Source organism: Aphelocoma coerulescens, chromosome 1A, assembly GCF_041296385.1.
Source record: "Aphelocoma coerulescens isolate FSJ_1873_10779 chromosome 1A, UR_Acoe_1.0, whole genome shotgun sequence".
NCBI lineage: Eukaryota > Metazoa > Chordata > Aves > Passeriformes > Corvidae > Aphelocoma > Aphelocoma coerulescens.
Window position 1 is genome coordinate 48,060,046 of NC_091014.1, and position 19,022 is coordinate 48,079,067.

The following is a 19,022-nucleotide window of genomic DNA, read 5'->3' on the forward strand; positions in this document are numbered from 1 at the left end:
CCAGGGATACTCAGCATGCGAAAGGCAGGCCAAGCTTATCGCAGCACAGCCAAAACCTTGCTCCCTCTTCTTCATTCTTCTTGGAAGTCGCCACAACCCAATGCCTGATTTCTGGCTCAAACTAGGGTTAGGGTTAGGGTTAGGGTTACGCCTAGGTTAAGGTTTGAGAAAACCACAAAGCCAGGAGCTCCAGGGACACTCACCATGTGAAAGGCAGGCCAAGTTGAGCACGATACAGTTAAAACCTTGCTCCCTCTTCTTCTTTCTGCTTGGAACTCACCGCCGCCCAATGCCCCATTTCTGGCTCCAACTAGGGTTATGGTCGTGGTTACACCTAGTGTTAGGGTTTGAGAAATCCACAAAGCCAGGAGCTCCGGGGATACTCAGCATGTGAAAGGCAGGCCAAGCTTATCGCAGCACAAGCAAAACCTTGCTCCTTCTTCTTCTTTCTGCTTGGAACTTGCCACAGCCCAATGCCCGATTTCTGGCTCAAACTAGGGTTAGGGTTAGGGTTAGGGTTACGCCTAGGGTTAGGCTTGAGAAAACCACAAAGCCAGGAGCTCCAGGGACGCTCACCATGCGAAAGGCAGGCCAAGTTGAGCACGATACAGTTAAAACCTTGCTCCCTCTTCTTCTTTCTGCTTGGAACTCACCGCCGCCCAATGCCCCATTTCTGGCTCAAACTAGGTTATGGTTATGGTTACACCTAGTGTTAGGGTTTGAGAAATCCACAAAACCAGGAGCTCCAGGGATACTCAGAATGCGAAAGGCAGGCCAAGCTTATCGCAGCACAGCCAAAACCTTGCTCCCACTTCTTCATTCTTCTTGGAAGTCGCCACAACCCAATGCCTGATTTCTGGCTCAACCTAGGGTTAGGGTTAGGGTTAGGGTTACGCCTAGGGTTAGGCTTGAGAAAACCACAAAGCCAGGAGCTCCAGGGATACTCCCCATGCGAAAGGCAGGCCAAGCTTATCGCAGCACAGCCAAAACCTTGCTCCCACTTCTTCATTCTTATTGGAATTCACCACAGCCCAATGCCTGATTTCTGGCTCAAACTAGGGTTAGGGTTACGCCTAGGGTTAGGCTTGAGAAAACCACAAAGCCAGGAGCTCCAGGGACACTCGCCACGCGAAAGGCAGGCCAAGTTGAGCACGATACAGTTAAAACCTTGCTCCCTCTTCTTCTTTCTGCTTGGAACTCGCAGCCGCCCAATGCCCCATTTCTGGCTCAAACTAGGTTATGGTTATGGTTACACCTAGTGTTAGGGTTTGAGAAATCCATAAAACCAGGAGCTCCAGGGATACTCAGCATGCGAAAGGCAGGCCAAGCTTATCGCAGCACAGCCAAAACCTTGCTCCCACTTCTTCATTCTTCTTGGAAGTCGCCACAACCCAATGCCTGATTTCTGGCTCAACCTAGGGTTAGGGTTAGGGTTAGGGTTATGCCTAGGGTTAGGCTTGAGAAAACCACAAAGCCAGGAGCTCCAGGGATACTCCCCATGCGAAAGGCAGGCCAAGCTTATCGCAGCACAAGCAAAACCTTGCTCTCACTTCTTCATTCTTCTTGGGATTCACCACAGCCCAATGCCCGATTTCTGGCTCAAACTAGGGTTAGGGTTACGCCTAGAGTTAGGCTTGAGAAAACCACAAAGCCAGGAGCTCCAGGGACACTCACCATGTGAAAGGCAGGCCAAGTTGAGCACGATACAGTTAAAACCTTGCTCCCTCTTCCTCTTTCTGCTTGGAACTCACCGCCACCCAATGCCCCATTTCTGGCCCAAACTTCGGTTATGTTTATGGTTACACCTAGTGTTAGGATTTGAGAAATCCACAAAGCCAGGAGCTCCAGGGATACTCAGCATGCGAAAGGCAGGCCAAGCTTATCGCAGCACAGCCAAAACCTTGCTCCCTCTTCTTCATTCTTCTTGGAAGTCGCCACAACCCAATGCCTGATTTCTGGCTCAAACTAGGGTTAGGGTTAGGGTTAGGGTTACGCCTAGGGTTAGGCTTGAGAAAACCACAAAGCCAGGAGCTCCAGGGACACTCACCATGCGAAAGGCAGGCCAAGTTGAGCACGATACAGTTAAAACCTTGCTCCCTCTTCTTCTTTCTGCTTGGAACTCACCGCCGCCCAATGCCCCATTTCTGGCTCAAACTAGGTTATGGTTATGGTTACACCTAGTGTTAGAGTTTGAGAAATCCACAAAGCCAGGAGCTCCAGGGATACTCAGCATGCGAAAGGCAGGCCAAGCTTATCGCAGCACAGCCAAAACCTTGCTCCCACTTCTTCATTCTTCTTGGAAGTCGCCACAACCCAATGCCTGATTTCTGGCTCAATCTAGGGTTAGGGTTAGGGTTAGGGTTACGCCTAGGGTTAGGCTTGAGAAAACCACAAAGCCAGGAGCTCCAGGGATACTCCCCATGCGAAAGGCAGGCCAAGCTTATCGCAGCACAGCCAAAACCTTGCTCCCACTTCTTCATTCTTCTTGGAATTTGATACAGCCCAATGCCCGATTTCTGGCTCAAACTAGGGTTAGGGTTACGCCTAGGGTAAGGTTTGAGAAAACCACAAAGCCAGGAGCTCCAGGGACACTCACCATGCGAAAGGCAGGCCAAGTTGAGCACGATACAGTTAAAACCTTGCTCCCTCTTCCTCTTTCTGCTTGGAACTCACCGCCGCCCAATGCCCCATTTCTGGCTCAAACTAGGTTATGTTTATGGTTACACCTAGTGTTAGGATTTGAGAAATCCACAAAGCCAGGAGCTCCAGGGATACTCAGCATGCGAAAGGCAGGCCAAGCTTATCGCAGCACAGCCAAAACCTTGCTCCCTCTTCTTCATTCTTCTTGGAAGTCGCCACAACCCAATGCCTGATTTCTGGCTCAATCTAGGGTTAGGGTTAGGGTTAGGGTTACGCCTAGGGTTAGGCTTGAGAAAACCACAAAGCCAGGAGCTCCAGGGATACTCCCCATGCGAAAGGCAGGCCAAGCTTATCGCAGCACAGCCAAAACCTTGCTCCCACTTCTTCATTCTTATTGGAATTCACCACAGCCCAATGCCCGATTTCTGGCTCAAACTAGGGTTAGGGTTACGCCTAGGGTTAGGCTTGAGAAAACCACAAAGCCAGGAGCTCCAGGGACACCCACCATGCGAAAGGCAGGCCAAGTTGAGCACGATACAGTTAAAACCTTGCTCCCTCTTCTTCTTTCTGCTTGGAACTCGCCGCCGCCCAATGCCCCATTTCTGGCTCCAACTAGGGTTATGGTCGTGGTTACACCTAGTGTTAGGGTTTGAGAAATCCACAAAGCCAGGAGCTCCGGGGATACTCAGCATGTGAAAGGCAGGCCAAGCTTATCGCAGCACAAGCAAAACCTTGCTCCCTCTTCTTCTTTCTGCTTGGAACTTGCCACAGCCCAATGCCCGATTTCTGGCTCAAACTAGGGTTAGGGTTAGGGTTAGGGTTACGCCTAGGGTTAGGCTTGAGAAAACCACAAAGCCAGGAGCTCCAGGGACACTCACCATGCGAAAGGCAGGCCACGTTGAGCACGATACAGTTAAAACCTTGCTCCCTCTTCTTCTTTCTGCTTGGAACTCACCGCCGCCCAATGCCCCATTTCTGGCTCAAACTAGGTTATGGTTATGGTTACACCTAGTGTTAGGGTTTGAGAAATCCACAAAACCAGGAGCTCCAGGGATACTCACCATGCGAAAGGCAGGCCAAGCTTATCGCAGCACAGCCAAAACCTTGCTCCCTCTTCTTCATTCTTCTTGGAAGTCGCCACAACCCAATGCCTGATTTCTGGCTCAAACTAGGGTTAGGGTTAGGGTTAGGGTTACGCCTAGGTTAAGGTTTGAGAAAACCACAAAGCCAGGAGCTCCAGGGACACTCACCATGTGAAAGGCAGGCCAAGTTGAGCACGATACAGTTAAAACCTTGCTCCCTCTTCTTCTTTCTGCTTGGAACTCGCCGCCGCCCAATGCCCCATTTCTGGCTCCAACTAGGGTTATGGTCGTGGTTACACCTAGTGTTAGGGTTTGAGAAATCCACAAAGCCAGGAGCTCCGGGGATACTCAGCATGTGAAAGGCAGGCCAAGCTTATCGCAGCACAAGCAAAACCTTGCTCCCTCTTCTTCTTTCTGCTTGGAACTTGCAGCCGCCCAATGCCCCATTTCTGGCTCAATCTAGGGTTAGGGTTAGAGTTAGGGTTACGCCTAGGGTTAGGCTTGAGAAAACCACAAAGCCAGGAGCTCCAGGGACACTCACCATGCGAAAGGCAGGCCAAGTTGAGCACGATACAGTTAAAACCTTGCTCCCTCTTCCTCTTTCTGCTTGGAACTCACCGCCACCCAATGCCCCATTTCTGGCCCAAACTTCGGTTATGTTTATGGTTACAACTAGTGTTAGGATTTGAGAAATCCACAAAGCCAGGAGCTCCAGGGATACTCAGCATGCGAAAGGCAGGCCAAGCTTATCGCAGCACAGCCAAAACCTTGCTCCCACTTCTTCATTCTTCTTGGAAGTCGCCACAACCCAATGCCTGATTTCTGGCTCAATCTAGGGTTAGGGTTAGGGTTAGGGTTACGCCTAGGGTTAGGCTTGAGAAAACCACAAAGCCAGGAGCTCCAGGGATACTCCCCATGCGAAAGGCAGGCCAAGCTTATCGCAGCACAGCCAAAACCTTGCTCCCACTTCTTCATTCTTCTTGGAATTTGATACAGCCCAATGCCCGATTTCTGGCTCAAACTAGGGTTAGGGTTACGCCTAGGGTAAGGTTTGAGAAAACCACAAAGCCAGGAGCTCCAGGGACACTCACCATGCGAAAGGCAGGCCAAGTTGAGCACGATACAGTTAAAACCTTGCTCCCTCTTCCTCTTTCTGCTTGGAACTCACCGCCGCCCAATGCCCCATTTCTGGCTCAAACTAGGTTATGTTTATGGTTACACCTAGTGTTAGGATTTGAGAAATCCACAAAGCCAGGAGCTCCAGGGATACTCAGCATGCGAAAGGCAGGCCAAGCTTATCGCAGCACAGCCAAAACCTTGCTCCCTCTTCTTCATTCTTCTTGGAAGTCGCCACAACCCAATGCCTGATTTCTGGCTCAATCTAGGGTTAGGGTTAGGGTTAGGGTTACGCCTAGGGTTAGGCTTGAGAAAACCACAAAGCCAGGAGCTCCAGGGATACTCCCCATGCGAAAGGCAGGCCAAGCTTATCGCAGCACAGCCAAAACCTTGCTCCCACTTCTTCATTCTTATTGGAATTCACCACAGCCCAATGCCCGATTTCTGGCTCAAACTAGGGTTAGGGTTACGCCTAGGGTTAGGCTTGAGAAAACCACAAAGCCAGGAGCTCCAGGGACACCCACCATGCGAAAGGCAGGCCAAGTTGAGCACGATACAGTTAAAACCTTGCTCCCTCTTCTTCTTTCTGCTTGGAACTCGCCGCCGCCCAATGCCCCATTTCTGGCTCCAACTAGGGTTATGGTCGTGGTTACACCTAGTGTTAGGGTTTGAGAAATCCACAAAGCCAGGAGCTCCGGGGATACTCAGCATGTGAAAGGCAGGCCAAGCTTATCGCAGCACAAGCAAAACCTTGCTCCCTCTTCTTCTTTCTGCTTGGAACTTGCCACAGCCCAATGCCCGATTTCTGGCTCAAACTAGGGTTAGGGTTAGGGTTAGGGTTACGCCTAGGGTTAGGCTTGAGAAAACCACAAAGCCAGGAGCTCCAGGGACACTCACCATGCGAAAGGCAGGCCAAGTTGAGCACGATACAGTTAAAACCTTGCTCCCTCTTCTTCTTTCTGCTTGGAACTCACCGCCGCCCAATGCCCCATTTCTGGCTCAAACTAGGTTATGGTTATGGTTACACCTAGTGTTAGGGTTTGAGAAATCCACAAAACCAGGAGCTCCAGGGATACTCACCATGCGAAAGGCAGGCCAAGCTTATCGCAGCACAGCCAAAACCTTGCTCCCTCTTCTTCATTCTTCTTGGAAGTCGCCACAACCCAATGCCTGATTTCTGGCTCAAACTAGGGTTAGGGTTAGGGTTAGGGTTACGCCTAGGTTAAGGTTTGAGAAAACCACAAAGCCAGGAGCTCCAGGGACACTCACCATGTGAAAGGCAGGCCAAGTTGAGCACGATACAGTTAAAACCTTGCTCCCTCTTCTTCTTTCTGCTTGGAACTCGCCGCCGCCCAATGCCCCATTTCTGGCTCCAACTAGGGTTATGGTCGTGGTTACACCTAGTGTTAGGGTTTGAGAAATCCACAAAGCCAGGAGCTCCGGGGATACTCAGCATGTGAAAGGCAGGCCAAGCTTATCGCAGCACAAGCAAAACCTTGCTCCCTCTTCTTCTTTCTGCTTGGAACTTGCAGCCGCCCAATGCCCCATTTCTGGCTCAATCTAGGGTTAGGGTTAGAGTTAGGGTTACGCCTAGGGTTAGGCTTGAGAAAACCACAAAGCCAGGAGCTCCAGGGACACTCACCATGCGAAAGGCAGGCCAAGTTGAGCACGATACAGTTAAAACCTTGCTCCCTCTTCTTCTTTCTGCTTGGAACTCACCGCCGCCCAATGCCCCATTTCTGGCTCAAACTAGGTTATGGTTATGGTTACACCTAGTGTTAGAGTTTGAGAAATCCACAAACCCAGGAGCTCCAGGGATACTCAGCATGCGAAAGGCAGGCCAAGCTTATCGCAGCACAGCCAAAACCTTGCTCCCACTTCTTCATTCTTCTTGGAAGTCGCCACAACCCAATGCCTGATTTCTGGCTCAATCTGGGGTTAGGGTTAGGGTTAGGGTTACGCCTAGGGTTAGGCTTGAGAAAACCACAAAGCCAGGAGCTCCAGGGATACTCCCCATGCGAAAGGCAGGCCAAGCTTATCGCAGCACAGCCAAAACCTTGCTCCCACTTCTTCATTCTTCTTGGAATTTGATACAGCCCAATGCCCGATTTCTGGCTCAAACTAGGGTTAGGGTTACGCCTAGGGTAAGGTTTGAGAAAACCACAAAGCCAGGAGCTCCAGGGACACTCACCATGCGAAAGGCAGGCCAAGTTGAGCACGATACAGTTAAAACCTTGCTCCCTCTTCTTCTTTCTGCTTGGAACTCGCCGCCGCCCAATGCCCCATTTCTGGCTCCAACTAGGGTTATGGTCGTGGTTACACCTAGTGTTAGGGTTTGAGAAATCCACAAAGCCAGGAGCTCCAGGGATACTCAGCATGCGAAAGGCAGGCCAAGCTTATCGCAGCACAAGCAAAACCTTGCTCCCTCTTCTTCATTCTTCTTGGAAGTCGCCACAACCCAATGCCCGATTTCTGGCTCAAACTAGGGTTAGGGTTAGGGTTAGGGTTACGCCTAGGTTAAGGCTTGAGAAAACCACAAAGCCAGGAGCTCCAGGGACACTCACCATGTGAAAGGCAGGCCAAGTTGAGCACGATACAGTTAAAACCTTGCTCCCTCTTCTTCTTTCTGCTTGGAACTCACCACCGCCCAATGCCCCATTTCTGGCTCCAACTAGGGTTATGGTCGTGGTTACACCTAGTGTTAGGGTTTGAGAAATCCACAAAGCCAGGAGCTCCAGGGATACTCAGCATGTGAAAGGCAGGCCAAGCTTATCGCAGCACAAGCAAAACCTTGCTCCTTCTTCTTCTTTCTGCTTGGAACTTGCCACAGCCCAATGCCCGATTTCTGGCTCAAACTAGGGTTAGGGTTAGGGTTAGGGTTACGCCTAGGGTTAGGCTTGAGAAAACCACAAAGCCAGGAGCTCCAGGGATACTCCCCATGCGAAAGGCAGGCCAAGCTTATCGCAGCACAGCCAAAACCTTGCTCTCACTTCTTCATTCTTCTTGGGATTCACCACAGCCCAATGCCCGATTTCTGGCTCAAACTAGGGTTAGGGTTACGCCTAGGGTTAGGCTTGAGAAAACCACAAAGCCAGGAGCTCCAGGGACACTCACCATGTGAAAGGCAGGCCAAGTTGAGCACGATACAGTTAAAACCTTGCTCCCTCTTCCTCTTTCTGCTTGGAACTCACCGCCACCCAATGCCCCATTTCTGGCCCAAACTTCGGTTATGTTTATGGTTACACCTAGAGTTAGGATTTGAGAAATCCACAAAGCCAGGAGCTCCAGGGATACTCACCATGCGAAAGGCAGGCCAAGCTTATCGCAGCACAGCCAAAACCTTGCTCCCTCTTCTTCATTCTTCTTGGAAGTCGCCACAACCCAATGCCTGATTTCTGGCTCAAACTAGGGTTAGGGTTAGGGTTAGGGTTACGCCTAGGGTTAGGCTTGAGAAAACCACAAAGCCAGGAGCTCCAGGGACACTCACCATGCGAAAGGCAGGCCAAGTTGAGCACGATACAGTTAAAACCTTGCTCCCTCTTCTTCTTTCTGCTTGGAACTCGCTGCCGCCCAATGCCCCATTTCTGGCTCCAACTAGGGTTATGGTCGTGGTTACACCTAGTGTTAGGGTTTGAGAAATCCACAAAGCCAGGAGCTCCAGGAATACTCCCCATGCGAAAGGCAGGCCAAGCTTATCGCAGCACAAGCAAAACCTTGCTCCCACTTCTTCATTCTTATTGGAATTCACCACAGCCCAATGCCCGATTTCTGGCTCAAACTAGGGTTAGGGTTACGCCTAGGGTTAGGCTTGAGAAAACCACAAAGCCAGGAGCTCCAGGGACACTCACCATGCGAAAGGCAGGCCAAGTTGAGCACGATACAGTTAAAACCTTGCTCCCTCTTCTTCTTTCTGCTTGGAACTCGCCGTCGCCCAATGCCCCATTTCTGGCTCAAACTAGGTTATGGTTATGGTTACACCTAGTGTTAGGGTTTGAGAAATCCACAAAGCCAGGAGCTCCGGGGATACTCAGCATGCGAAAGGCAGGCCAAGCTTATCGCAGCACAGCCAAAACCTTGCTCCCACTTCTTCATTCTTCTTGGAAGTCGCCACAACCCAATGCCTGATTTCTGGCTCAATCTAGGGTTAGGGTTAGGGTTAGGGTTACGCCTAGGGTTAGGCTTGAGAAAACCACAAAGCCAGGAGCTCCAGGGATACTCCCCATGCGAAAGGCAGGCCAAGCTTATCGCAGCACAGCCAAAACCTTGCTCCCACTTCTTCATTCTTATTGGAATTCACCACAGCCCAATGCCCGATTTCTGGCTCAAACTAGGGTTAGGGTTACGCCTAGGGTTAGGCTTGAGAAAACCACAAAGCCAGGAGCTCCAGGGACACTCACCATGCGAAAGGCAGGCCAAGTTGAGCACGATACAGTTAAAACCTTGCTCCCTCTTCCTCTTTCTGCTTGGAACTCACCGCCACCCAATGCCCCATTTCTGGCCCAAACTTCGGTTATGTTTATGGTTACAACTAGTGTTAGGATTTGAGAAATCCACAAAGCCAGGAGCTCCAGGGATACTCAGCATGCGAAAGGCAGGCCAAGCTTATCGCAGCACAGCCAAAACCTTGCTCCCACTTCTTCATTCTTCTTGGAAGTCGCCACAACCCAATGCCTGATTTCTGGCTCAATCTAGGGTTAGGGTTAGGGTTAGGGTTACGCCTAGGGTTAGGCTTGAGAAAACCACAAAGCCAGGAGCTCCAGGGATACTCCCCATGCGAAAGGCAGGCCAAGCTTATCGCAGCACAGCCAAAACCTTGCTCCCACTTCTTCATTCTTCTTGGAATTTGATACAGCCCAATGCCCGATTTCTGGCTCAAACTAGGGTTAGGGTTACGCCTAGGGTAAGGTTTGAGAAAACCACAAAGCCAGGAGCTCCAGGGACACTCACCATGCGAAAGGCAGGCCAAGTTGAGCACGATACAGTTAAAACCTTGCTCCCTCTTCCTCTTTCTGCTTGGAACTCACCGCCGCCCAATGCCCCATTTCTGGCTCAAACTAGGTTATGTTTATGGTCACACCTAGTGTTAGGATTTGAGAAATCCACAAAGCCAGGAGCTCCAGGGATACTCAGCATGCGAAAGGCAGGCCAAGCTTATCGCAGCACAGCCAAAACCTTGCTCCCTCTTCTTCATTCTTCTTGGAAGTCGCCACAACCCAATGCCTGATTTCTGGCTCAATCTAGGGTTAGGGTTAGGGTTAGGGTTACGCCTAGGGTTAGGCTTGAGAAAACCACAAAGCCAGGAGCTCCAGGGATACTCCCCATGCGAAAGGCAGGCCAAGCTTATCGCAGCACAGCCAAAACCTTGCTCCCACTTCTTCATTCTTATTGGAATTCACCACAGCCCAATGCCCGATTTCTGGCTCAAACTAGGGTTAGGGTTACGCCTAGGGTTAGGCTTGAGAAAACCACAAAGCCAGGAGCTCCAGGGACACCCACCATGCGAAAGGCAGGCCAAGTTGAGCACGATACAGTTAAAACCTTGCTCCCTCTTCTTCTTTCTGCTTGGAACTCGCCGCCGCCCAATGCCCCATTTCTGGCTCCAACTAGGGTTATGGTCGTGGTTACACCTAGTGTTAGGGTTTGAGAAATCCACAAAGCCAGGAGCTCCGGGGATACTCAGCATGTGAAAGGCAGGCCAAGCTTATCGCAGCACAAGCAAAACCTTGCTCCCTCTTCTTCTTTCTGCTTGGAACTTGCCACAGCCCAATGCCCGATTTCTGGCTCAAACTAGGGTTAGGGTTAGGGTTAGGGTTACGCCTAGGGTTAGGCTTGAGAAAACCACAAAGCCAGGAGCTCCAGGGACACTCACCATGCGAAAGGCAGGCCAAGTTGAGCACGATACAGTTAAAACCTTGCTCCCTCTTCTTCTTTCTGCTTGGAACTCACCGCCGCCCAATGCCCCATTTCTGGCTCAAACTAGGTTATGGTTATGGTTACACCTAGTGTTAGGGTTTGAGAAATCCACAAAACCAGGAGCTCCAGGGATACTCACCATGCGAAAGGCAGGCCAAGCTTATCGCAGCACAGCCAAAACCTTGCTCCCTCTTCTTCATTCTTCTTGGAAGTCGCCACAACCCAATGCCTGATTTCTGGCTCAAACTAGGGTTAGGGTTAGGGTTAGGGTTACGCCTAGGTTAAGGTTTGAGAAAACCACAAAGCCAGGAGCTCCAGGGACACTCACCATGTGAAAGGCAGGCCAAGTTGAGCACGATACAGTTAAAACCTTGCTCCCTCTTCTTCTTTCTGCTTGGAACTCGCCGCCGCCCAATGCCCCATTTCTGGCTCCAACTAGGGTTATGGTCGTGGTTACACCTAGTGTTAGGGTTTGAGAAATCCACAAAGCCAGGAGCTCCGGGGATACTCAGCATGTGAAAGGCAGGCCAAGCTTATCGCAGCACAAGCAAAACCTTGCTCCCTCTTCTTCTTTCTGCTTGGAACTTGCAGCCGCCCAATGCCCCATTTCTGGCTCAATCTAGGGTTAGGGTTAGAGTTAGGGTTACGCCTAGGGTTAGGCTTGAGAAAACCACAAAGCCAGGAGCTCCAGGGACACTCACCATGCGAAAGGCAGGCCAAGTTGAGCACGATACAGTTAAAACCTTGCTCCCTCTTCTTCTTTCTGCTTGGAACTCACCGCCGCCCAATGCCCCATTTCTGGCTCAAACTAGGTTATGGTTATGGTTACACCTAGTGTTAGAGTTTGAGAAATCCACAAACCCAGGAGCTCCAGGGATACTCAGCATGCGAAAGGCAGGCCAAGCTTATCGCAGCACAGCCAAAACCTTGCTCCCACTTCTTCATTCTTCTTGGAAGTCGCCACAACCCAATGCCTGATTTCTGGCTCAATCTGGGGTTAGGGTTAGGGTTAGGGTTACGCCTAGGGTTAGGCTTGAGAAAACCACAAAGCCAGGAGCTCCAGGGATACTCCCCATGCGAAAGGCAGGCCAAGCTTATCGCAGCACAGCCAAAACCTTGCTCCCACTTCTTCATTCTTCTTGGAATTTGATACAGCCCAATGCCCGATTTCTGGCTCAAACTAGGGTTAGGGTTACGCCTAGGGTAAGGTTTGAGAAAACCACAAAGCCAGGAGCTCCAGGGACACTCACCATGCGAAAGGCAGGCCAAGTTGAGCACGATACAGTTAAAACCTTGCTCCCTCTTCTTCTTTCTGCTTGGAACTCGCCGCCGCCCAATGCCCCATTTCTGGCTCCAACTAGGGTTATGGTCGTGGTTACACCTAGTGTTAGGGTTTGAGAAATCCACAAAGCCAGGAGCTCCAGGGATACTCAGCATGCGAAAGGCAGGCCAAGCTTATCGCAGCACAAGCAAAACCTTGCTCCCTCTTCTTCATTCTTCTTGGAAGTCGCCACAACCCAATGCCTGATTTCTGGCTCAAACTAGGGTTAGGGTTAGGGTTAGGGTTACGCCTAGGTTAAGGCTTGAGAAAACCACAAAGCCAGGAGCTCCAGGGACACTCACCATGTGAAAGGCAGGCCAAGTTGAGCACGATACAGTTAAAACCTTGCTCCCTCTTCTTCTTTCTGCTTGGAACTCACCACCGCCCAATGCCCCATTTCTGGCTCCAACTAGGGTTATGGTCGTGGTTACACCTAGTGTTAGGGTTTGAGAAATCCACAAAGCCAGGAGCTCCAGGGATACTCAGCATGTGAAAGGCAGGCCAAGCTTATCGCAGCACAAGCAAAACCTTGCTCCTTCTTCTTCTTTCTGCTTGGAACTTGCCACAGCCCAATGCCCGATTTCTGGCTCAAACTAGGGTTAGGGTTAGGGTTAGGGTTACGCCTAGGGTTAGGCTTGAGAAAACCACAAAGCCAGGAGCTCCAGGGATACTCCCCATGCGAAAGGCAGGCCAAGCTTATCGCAGCACAGCCAAAACCTTGCTCTCACTTCTTCATTCTTCTTGGGATTCACCACAGCCCAATGCCCGATTTCTGGCTCAAACTAGGGTTAGGGTTACGCCTAGGGTTAGGCTTGAGAAAACCACAAAGCCAGGAGCTCCAGGGACACTCACCATGTGAAAGGCAGGCCAAGTTGAGCACGATACAGTTAAAACCTTGCTCCCTCTTCCTCTTTCTGCTTGGAACTCACCGCCACCCAATGCCCCATTTCTGGCCCAAACTTCGGTTATGTTTATGGTTACACCTAGAGTTAGGATTTGAGAAATCCACAAAGCCAGGAGCTCCAGGGATACTCACCATGCGAAAGGCAGGCCAAGCTTATCGCAGCACAGCCAAAACCTTGCTCCCTCTTCTTCATTCTTCTTGGAAGTCGCCACAACCCAATGCCTGATTTCTGGCTCAAACTAGGGTTAGGGTTAGGGTTAGGGTTACGCCTAGGGTTAGGCTTGAGAAAACCACAAAGCCAGGAGCTCCAGGGACACTCACCATGCGAAAGGCAGGCCAAGTTGAGCACGATACAGTTAAAACCTTGCTCCCTCTTCTTCTTTCTGCTTGGAACTCGCTGCCGCCCAATGCCCCATTTCTGGCTCCAACTAGGGTTATGGTCGTGGTTACACCTAGTGTTAGGGTTTGAGAAATCCACAAAGCCAGGAGCTCCAGGAATACTCCCCATGCGAAAGGCAGGCCAAGCTTATCGCAGCACAAGCAAAACCTTGCTCCCACTTCTTCATTCTTATTGGAATTCACCACAGCCCAATGCCCGATTTCTGGCTCAAACTAGGGTTAGGGTTACGCCTAGGGTTAGGCTTGAGAAAACCACAAAGCCAGGAGCTCCAGGGACACTCACCATGCGAAAGGCAGGCCAAGTTGAGCACGATACAGTTAAAACCTTGCTCCCTCTTCTTCTTTCTGCTTGGAACTCGCCGTCGCCCAATGCCCCATTTCTGGCTCAAACTAGGTTATGGTTATGGTTACACCTAGTGTTAGGGTTTGAGAAATCCACAAAGCCAGGAGCTCCGGGGATACTCAGCATGCGAAAGGCAGGCCAAGCTTATCGCAGCACAGCCAAAACCTTGCTCCCACTTCTTCATTCTTCTTGGAAGTCGCCACAACCCAATGCCTGATTTCTGGCTCAATCTAGGGTTAGGGTTAGGGTTAGGGTTACGCCTAGGGTTAGGCTTGAGAAAACCACAAAGCCAGGAGCTCCAGGGATACTCCCCATGCGAAAGGCAGGCCAAGCTTATCGCAGCACAGCCAAAACCTTGCTCCCACTTCTTCATTCTTATTGGAATTCACCACAGCCCAATGCCCGATTTCTGGCTCAAACTAGGGTTAGGGTTACGCCTAGGGTTAGGCTTGAGAAAACCACAAAGCCAGGAGCTCCAGGGACACTCACCATGCGAAAGGCAGGCCAAGTTGAGCACGATACAGTTAAAACCTTGCTCCCTCTTCCTCTTTCTGCTTGGAACTCACCGCCACCCAATGCCCCATTTCTGGCCCAAACTTCGGTTATGTTTATGGTTACAACTAGTGTTAGGATTTGAGAAATCCACAAAGCCAGGAGCTCCAGGGATACTCAGCATGCGAAAGGCAGGCCAAGCTTATCGCAGCACAGCCAAAACCTTGCTCCCACTTCTTCATTCTTCTTGGAAGTCGCCACAACCCAATGCCTGATTTCTGGCTCAATCTAGGGTTAGGGTTAGGGTTAGGGTTACGCCTAGGGTTAGGCTTGAGAAAACCACAAAGCCAGGAGCTCCAGGGATACTCCCCATGCGAAAGGCAGGCCAAGCTTATCGCAGCACAGCCAAAACCTTGCTCCCACTTCTTCATTCTTCTTGGAATTTGATACAGCCCAATGCCCGATTTCTGGCTCAAACTAGGGTTAGGGTTACGCCTAGGGTAAGGTTTGAGAAAACCACAAAGCCAGGAGCTCCAGGGACACTCACCATGCGAAAGGCAGGCCAAGTTGAGCACGATACAGTTAAAACCTTGCTCCCTCTTCCTCTTTCTGCTTGGAACTCACCGCCGCCCAATGCCCCATTTCTGGCTCAAACTAGGTTATGTTTATGGTCACACCTAGTGTTAGGATTTGAGAAATCCACAAAGCCAGGAGCTCCAGGGATACTCAGCATGCGAAAGGCAGGCCAAGCTTATCGCAGCACAGCCAAAACCTTGCTCCCTCTTCTTCATTCTTCTTGGAAGTCGCCACAACCCAATGCCTGATTTCTGGCTCAATCTAGGGTTAGGGTTAGGGTTAGGGTTACGCCTAGGGTTAGGCTTGAGAAAACCACAAAGCCAGGAGCTCCAGGGATACTCCCCATGCGAAAGGCAGGCCAAGCTTATCGCAGCACAGCCAAAACCTTGCTCCCACTTCTTCATTCTTATTGGAATTCACCACAGCCCAATGCCCGATTTCTGGCTCAAACTAGGGTTAGGGTTACGCCTAGGGTTAGGCTTGAGAAAACCACAAAGCCAGGAGCTCCAGGGACACCCACCATGCGAAAGGCAGGCCAAGTTGAGCACGATACAGTTAAAACCTTGCTCCCTCTTCTTCTTTCTGCTTGGAACTCGCCGCCGCCCAATGCCCCATTTCTGGCTCCAACTAGGGTTATGGTCGTGGTTACACCTAGTGTTAGGGTTTGAGAAATCCACAAAGCCAGGAGCTCCGGGGATACTCAGCATGTGAAAGGCAGGCCAAGCTTATCGCAGCACAAGCAAAACCTTGCTCCCTCTTCTTCTTTCTGCTTGGAACTTGCCACAGCCCAATGCCCGATTTCTGGCTCAAACTAGGGTTAGGGTTAGGGTTAGGGTTACGCCTAGGGTTAGGCTTGAGAAAACCACAAAGCCAGGAGCTCCAGGGACACTCACCATGCGAAAGGCAGGCCAAGTTGAGCACGATACAGTTAAAACCTTGCTCCCTCTTCTTCTTTCTGCTTGGAACTCACCGCCGCCCAATGCCCCATTTCTGGCTCAAACTAGGTTATGGTTATGGTTACACCTAGTGTTAGGGTTTGAGAAATCCACAAAACCAGGAGCTCCAGGGATACTCACCATGCGAAAGGCAGGCCAAGCTTATCGCAGCACAGCCAAAACCTTGCTCCCTCTTCTTCATTCTTCTTGGAAGTCGCCACAACCCAATGCCTGATTTCTGGCTCAAACTAGGGTTAGGGTTAGGGTTAGGGTTACGCCTAGGTTAAGGTTTGAGAAAACCACAAAGCCAGGAGCTCCAGGGACACTCACCATGTGAAAGGCAGGCCAAGTTGAGCACGATACAGTTAAAACCTTGCTCCCTCTTCTTCTTTCTGCTTGGAACTCGCCGCCGCCCAATGCCCCATTTCTGGCTCCAACTAGGGTTATGGTCGTGGTTACACCTAGTGTTAGGGTTTGAGAAATCCACAAAGCCAGGAGCTCCGGGGATACTCAGCATGTGAAAGGCAGGCCAAGCTTATCGCAGCACAAGCAAAACCTTGCTCCCTCTTCTTCTTTCTGCTTGGAACTTGCAGCCGCCCAATGCCCCATTTCTGGCTCAATCTAGGGTTAGGGTTAGAGTTAGGGTTACGCCTAGGGTTAGGCTTGAGAAAACCACAAAGCCAGGAGCTCCAGGGACACTCACCATGCGAAAGGCAGGCCAAGTTGAGCACGATACAGTTAAAACCTTGCTCCCTCTTCTTCTTTCTGCTTGGAACTCACCGCCGCCCAATGCCCCATTTCTGGCTCAAACTAGGTTATGGTTATGGTTACACCTAGTGTTAGAGTTTGAGAAATCCACAAACCCAGGAGCTCCAGGGATACTCAGCATGCGAAAGGCAGGCCAAGCTTATCGCAGCACAGCCAAAACCTTGCTCCCACTTCTTCATTCTTCTTGGAAGTCGCCACAACCCAATGCCTGATTTCTGGCTCAATCTGGGGTTAGGGTTAGGGTTAGGGTTACGCCTAGGGTTAGGCTTGAGAAAACCACAAAGCCAGGAGCTCCAGGGATACTCCCCATGCGAAAGGCAGGCCAAGCTTATCGCAGCACAGCCAAAACCTTGCTCCCACTTCTTCATTCTTCTTGGAATTTGATACAGCCCAATGCCCGATTTCTGGCTCAAACTAGGGTTAGGGTTACGCCTAGGGTAAGGTTTGAGAAAACCACAAAGCCAGGAGCTCCAGGGACACTCACCATGCGAAAGGCAGGCCAAGTTGAGCACGATACAGTTAAAACCTTGCTCCCTCTTCTTCTTTCTGCTTGGAACTCGCCGCCGCCCAATGCCCCATTTCTGGCTCCAACTAGGGTTATGGTCGTGGTTACACCTAGTGTTAGGGTTTGAGAAATCCACAAAGCCAGGAGCTCCAGGGATACTCAGCATGCGAAAGGCAGGCCAAGCTTATCGCAGCACAAGCAAAACCTTGCTCCCTCTTCTTCATTCTTCTTGGAAGTCGCCACAACCCAATGCCTGATTTCTGGCTCAAACTAGGGTTAGGGTTAGGGTTAGGGTTACGCCTAGGTTAAGGTTTGAGAAAACCACAAAGCCAGGAGCTCCAGGGACACTCACCATGTGAAAGGCAGGCCAAGTTGAGCACGATACAGTTAAAACCTTGCTCCCTCTTCTTCTTTCTGCTTGGAACTCACCACCGCCCAATGCCCCATTTCTGGCTCCAACTAGGGTTATGGTCGTGGTTACACCTAGTGTTAGGATTTGAGAAATCCACAAAGCCAGGAGCTCCAGGGATACTCACCATGCGAAAGGCAGGCCAAGCTTATCGCAGCACAGCCAAAACCTTGCTCCCTCTTCTTCATTCTTCTTGGAAGTCGCCACAACCCAATGCCTGATTTCTGGCTCAAACTAGGGTTAGGGTTAGGGTTAGGGTTACGCCTAGGGTTAGGCTTGAGAAAACCACAAAGCCAGGAGCTCCAGGGACACTCACCATGCGAAAGGCAGGCCAAGTTGAGCACGATACAGTTAAAACCTTGCTCCCTCTTCTTCTTTCTGCTTGGAACTCGCCGTCGCCCAATGCCCCATTTCTGGCTCAAACTAGGTTATGGTTATGGTTACACCTAGTGTTAGGGTTTGAGAAATCCACAAAGCCAGGAGCTCCGGGGATACTCAGCATGCGAAAGGCAGGCCAAGCTTATCGCAGCACAGCCAAAACCTTGCTCCCACTTCTTCATTCTTCTTGGAAGTCGCCACAACCCAATGCCTGATTTCTGGCTCAATCTAGGGTTAGGGTTAGGGTTAGGGTTACGCCTAGGGTTAGGCTTGAGAAAACCACAAAGCCAGGAGCTCCAGGGATACTCCCCATGCGAAAGGCAGGCCAAGCTTATCGCAGCACAGCCAAAACCTTGCTCCCACTTCTTCATTCTTATTGGAATTCACCACAGCCCAATGCCCGATTTCTGGCTCAAACTAGGGTTAGGGTTACGCCTAGGGTTAGGCTTGAGAAAACCACAAAGCCAGGAGCTCCAGGGACACTCACCATGCGAAAGGCAGGCCAAGTTGAGCACGATACAGTTAAAACCTTGCTCCCTCTTCCTCTTTCTGCTTGGAACTCGCCGCCGCCCAATGCCCCATTTCTGGCTCAAACTAGGTTATGGTTATGGTTACACCTAGTGTTAGGGTTTGAGAAATCCATAAAACCAGGAGCTCCAGGGATACTCAGCATGCGAAAGGCAGGCCAAGCTTATCGCAGCACAGCCAAAACCTTGCTCCCACTACTTCATTCTTCTTGGAAGTCGCCACAACCCAATGCCTGATTTCTGGCTCAATCTAGGGTTAGGGTTAGGGTTAGGGTTATGCCTAGGGTTAGGCTTGAGAAAACCACAAAGCCAGGAGCTCCAGGGATACTCCCCATGCGAAAGGCAGGCCAAGCTTATCGCAGCACAAGCAAAACCTTGCTCCCTCTTCTTCATGCTTCTTGGAACTTGCCACAGCCCAATGCCCGATTTCTGTCTCAATCTAGGGTTAGGGTTACGCCTAGGGTTAGGCTTGAGAAAACCACAAAGCCAGGAGCTCCAGGGACACTCACCATGCGAAAGGCAGGCCAAGTTGAGCACGATACAGTTAAAACCTTGCTCCCTCTTCTTCTTTCTGCTTGGAACTCGCCGTCGCCCAATGCCCCATTTCTGGCTCAAACTAGGTTATGGTTATGGTTACACCTAGTGTTAGGGTTTGAGAAATCCACAAAGCCAGGAGCTCCAGGGATACTCAGCATGCGAAAGGCAGGCCAAGCT